This window comes from Pecten maximus, chromosome 7 (genome assembly GCF_902652985.1).
Source record: "Pecten maximus chromosome 7, xPecMax1.1, whole genome shotgun sequence".
Classification (NCBI taxonomy): domain Eukaryota; kingdom Metazoa; phylum Mollusca; class Bivalvia; order Pectinida; family Pectinidae; genus Pecten; species Pecten maximus.
This window is the reverse complement of record NC_047021.1, coordinates 33,415,727-33,421,289: the sequence shown is the minus strand read 5'-3', so window position 1 is coordinate 33,421,289 and position 5,563 is coordinate 33,415,727.

The following is a 5,563-nucleotide window of genomic DNA, read 5'->3' as shown; positions in this document are numbered from 1 at the left end:
GACTTTTTCTGACTATTTATTAACAGTGATATGGAGAAACCATATAATTAGCTTTGCTGTGTCTGTCATCAACATTTAAAATCCTATTCTAGTTTCATCACTGTTCGGTTCCTTCAATTCAGGAAATTCCTTAACTTTGAATTTTCAAGAGGAAAGTATTTATTAATAAGGAAAATGATTTTTAAACAAGATGAGCTTTTCCCACCTTTTATAAAGCAGAAATTAATGGCCTTTATGAACTTTATGGTTATTGATAAGAAGTCTTTTAAATATTTTGGCCTAATTGATCTTGTTACCTTGAATATAAGTCAAGGTCATTCATTTGAACAAAATTGATAGCCCTTCACCCCAGCATACCACTCACCAAATATCAAGTTCCTGAGCTTCTTGGTTATTGAGAAGGAGCCACTTAAATATTTAAGTCTATTTGACCCATGTGACCTTGAATGTAGAACAAGATCATTCATCCAAACATGCTATGGCCCAATATCAAGTCCCTAAGCCTCTTGGTTATTGAGAAGAAATTGTTTAAATATTTTAGCCTATTTGACCACTGTGACCTTAAATGTCAGCCAAGGTCGTTCATTTGAACAAACTTTGTAGCCCTTCATCCAGGCATGCTTCAGGGGCAATATCAAGTCCCTGGGCCTATTGGTTATTGAGAAGAAGTCTTTTAAAGATCAAGCAATGATTGTACAATCATGGAAATTTTCAAAAAATCCAATCTCGTTTCTCATTTATTTCAAAACCTGAGTGTGTGTATTCCTTAAAATAGGAAGTTTGGAAGGGACTGAAGAGTGTTGTAGTTTCATGAAATTTTGTTAAGTTAAACCAGAATTTATTTTATCGGGATTTTGAAATTGGTGTTATAAGTGTGATTAGTGTAATCACATTTTGAACAACTGGGCCCAGCAACCTGCCACAATACTTGCATGCCAAATATTTGATTAAAGCCCCTCAATTCAAACTTTCAGCATAGACAATTTATAGAAATATTAGTCAAAATAAAACAGACTTCACAAGGCTGCGCAACTAAAACCTCAAGTGTCTGAAACATGTCAAATTCGAAAGAAACCTAGTACTCGACTTCTTTTCAGCTTACCTGTCCGAAGGTGATATTGGGCCTGTAGTATGCTGGGATGAAGGACTATCAAGTTTGTTCAAATAAATAAAATTGACTTCCTTTCAAAGTCACAATGATCAAAAGTGAAGAAAAAAATACCAATAACCAAGAGGCCTAGAGACCTGATATTTGGCCTGTAGCATGCTGGGATTAAGGGCTACCAAGTTGTCCACAAATGAATGATATTGGTCTACTTTTTAAGGTCACATGGGTCACATGTGCTAAAATATTCAACATTTTTTTCGTTCAATATCCAAGAGGCCCAGGATCATGATATTGGGATGAAGTGATACCAATTTTGTTCAAATGAAGAAACTTTACTTTCAAGGTCAGAGGCGTCAAACAGGTTTTTTTTTATGTAAGCAAGAGTGGCGGTTTCATGATATTGGCCAGGGATATGTTGGGCTACAAATTATAGAAAATAGTCAAAATTAATACACTTAGCTTACTAGCGCATTGGAATGAAGGGGTATTCACTTGCATCTAGGACGGCATCTTCGCTAGCCAAGGCTGTTCGTGGAGTGAAACGTAATCAGAAGCCTTGGCTAACAAAGATGCTATAACGGCTGAGCCTCATATTGAAGGATTTGTATTTTGCCGGACATATTGTATTATTGTTAAACATAATCGCCTTCAGTATCTATACACTATTGCCAGCGGTGTTTAAGGACCTCAATGCCACTTTTATATAACTCCTTTTCTTGGCTGTTCATAAAGTCATCTTTCCTCGTTCTTTTTCTATAAAGTATTTTTCTCTTGAGAGGTTTGGTGTAATATTGTCTAACATCCTATCAGCTATGGTCATGTTTTGACAAGGGGACAGAGTCCAAAGCCTTCTTCACAGGGGCGAACGCTCAACTAAAGGCCAAAATTGAGGCAGTGTCAAGGGATACATTAGGGAAGAGAAAATTGCTTAGGAAGAAGAGAAAAGATAAGATGCCAAATTAAGTCGCCTCTTACTATCATGCAAGGTTCGTGATTGCAAAACATTGATGTTTAGGCTCCCAAAACTCCGATGCAAAATATCAGCATCTTATCACTGTGCAAAACGTATTAACCAAGACTGATTAAGGATAGCTACACTTCCTGTCTCGATCCACTTCGTGGCAGGAATATAAATACATAACAAATAAGGATTCCTCTTCGTTAGAGGTATACCATAGAACGTTATGGGATTCTACCTTAACAGATAACGTTCAACACATATAACAACTTCATTGTTAATGTAGAAATTCTATCAGGTTTTTGTCAGATTTTGACGGCCGGTTCTATTGTGTCCAACCAGCTCTAATTCATGTAAATCAGATAAAATTGGTCTACGTATTTATTTACGATAGGATTAATCCTCCAGCTACCTTCTCCTGGCTTGTGGATAGCGTTGATTTAGAATTGAACGTGATATTGATTATGTTGGGACCAGTTCATACTAACGCTAGTCATAGATACAGTTTAGATAACATTTTCACGGCTACCCGGTAACCATTCTTCATGCCTTTTTGTCGACACAAATGTTTATCTAACCTTAAGTGCAGGACTTAAATATTCCTGTATTCATCCCCCAAACATCCAGTTTGTCAAGATTTAATAGCTTAATTTATCAAATTCTGTTTTTATGGATATAAAATATTTTGTGTAAATATTCTGTAGGGTTTACACATGGATGTATTGTTTCAGATGATTTAGTGATGATTTTTTTGTGTGTTTTGAGAGACAAGACAAAACTCGAGATGTTGTCTGCAATTCTGTATTAGTCATCACTACAGTTTAAAAACCATAGAACCATGGATGATCAGTAAATACAGTAAAGAACTATATAAATCAACTAGTTATTGACTAAGTTTTTCTTATAACAAAGCGAGAAGAAATGATAGACCTTTTTTATTTCATTTTTAACGAACGTTCAGGAAAAAGTTTTAAAGATAAGATGATTTATAGATAAAGATACCGCCATTATAAAAAATATAATTTTTCCGATTGGTTAACGTTGGTATGATAATACATCCAGACTTCTCAGATTATAGAGAGAAAATAAAATGCTGAAAAAAAACTGGGTGTTCCGGACGGCCGAGCGTTCTCTGCTTGACGACACCAGTTACATCGGCTGTTTCTCCAGATGTTGATATAAATGTAGAACGTTTAAGCCAGGATTTTCTACCGGGGAACATCGATTCAATTAAAAGAAATATTTAGACCTGGATTGTCACCAGTACCCGATTCTCAACTTAATAATTTTGTTCTGGCGTGGTTGAATATATATGACATACTCAAAACTACCCAAATGTGTTGATATGTATCGCGTGGTGTGTTTGGACTGCGTTTATTGTTTATTTCCTTTTTTAGGACGATAGACGTCTTTATTGTAGTTATTTTTGTTAAAAGTGCTTATTATGGCCTTGACAAAAATTAGATAGTCTTCGGAGGATTTAATGTGGATCCAAAAGATGCATTTTAGATTGCGAAGACGCGAATGATGTTTTGAACATCCTTTCTAATAGCAAGTACTGAAGGGATCTTTCTCAAATTTCATATATAGGTTCCCCTTGGTGCCTAGTTATGCATATTACATTTTGAGACCTATCGGAAAACAACATGGCCGACAGGCAGCCATCTTAGATTTTGACAATTGAAGTTTGTTATCGCTATTTCTCAGAAAGTAATGAAGGGATCTTTCTCAAATTTTCATATGTAGGTTCCCCTCGGTGCCTAGTTATGCATATTGCATTTTGAGACTAATCGTAAAACAACATGGCCGACAGGCAGCCATCTAAGATTTTGACAGTTGAAACTTGTTATTGCTATTTCTAAGAAAGTGCTGAAGGGATCTTTCTCAAATTTCATATGTAGGTTCCCCTCGGTGCCTAGTTATGCATATTGCATTTTGAGACCAATCGGAAAATAACATGGCCGACAGGCAGCCATCTTCGATTTTGACAATTGAAGTTTGTTATCCCTATTTTTCAGAAAGTACTGAAGGGATCTTTCTCGAACATTTTTGTAAGTTCCCCTTGGTCTGTAGTTCTGCATATTGCATCTTGGGACCAATAGGAAAACAACATGGCCGACAGGCAGCCATCTTGGATTTTGACAATTGAAGTTATCGCTATTTATCAGAAATTGCTGAAGGGATCTTTCTGAAATTTCATTTGTAGGTTGCCCTCTGTGCCTAGTTATGCATATTGGATTTTGAGACCAGTCAGAAAACAACCTGCCCGACAGGCAGCCATCTTTTTTTTTGACAATTGAAGTTTGTTATCGCTATTTTACAGAAGGTACTGAAGGGATCTTTCTGAAATTTCATTTGTAGGTTGCCCTCTGTGCCTAGTTATGCATATTGGATTTTGAGACCAGTCAGAAAACAACCTGCCCGACAGGCAGCCATCTTTTATTTTGACAATTGAAGTTTGTTATCGCTATTTTACAGAAGGTACTGAAGGGATCTTTCTCAAATTTCATATGTAGGTTCCCCTTGGTCCCTGGTGTTGCATTTTGGGACCAATCCGTAAACAACAGACAGCCATTATCGCTGAATCTTAAATTTTATATATAGGTTCCCCTTGTTTGAAAAGTACTAGAGGGCTGTTTCTGAATTTACACAGATTAGTAAGACTTAGAGGAAGGGAAAAGTAGAGAAAAGATCAATCTGACATAGAACCTATAAAGATCATTCAATGGTGGGCGCCAAGATCCCTCTGGGATCTCTTGTCTCTTGAGAGGTTTGGTGTAATATTGTCTAACATCCTATCAGCTATGGTCATGTTTTGACAAGGGGACAGAGTCCAAAGCCTTCTTCACAGGGGCGAACGCTCAACTAAAGGCCAAAAGTGAGGCAGTGTCAAGGGATACATTAGGGAAGAGAAAATTGCTTAGGAAGAAGAGAAAAGATAAGATGCCAAATTAAGTCGCCTCTTACTATCATGCAAGGTTCGTGATTGCAAAACATTGATGTTTAGGCTCCCAAAACTCCGATGCAAAATATCAGCATCTTATCACTGTGCAAAACGTATTAACCAAGACTGATTAAGGATAGCTACACTTCATGTCTCGAGCCACTTCGTGGCAGGAATATAAATACATAACAAATAAGGATTCCTCTTCGTTAGAGGTATACCATAGAACGTTATGGGATTCTACCTTAACAGATAACGTTCAACACATATAACAACTTCATTGTTAATGTAGAAATTCTATCGGGTTTTTGTCAGATTTTGACGGCCGGTTCTATTGTGTCCAACCAGCTCTAATTCATGTAAATCAGATAAAATTGATCTACGTATTTATTTACGATAGGATTAATCCTCCAGCTACCTTCTCCTGGCTTGTGGATAGCGTTGATTTAGAATTGAACGTGATATTGATTATGTTGGGACCAGTTCATACTAACGCTAGTCATAGATACAGTTTAGATAACATTTTCACGGCTACCCGGTAACCATTGTTCAT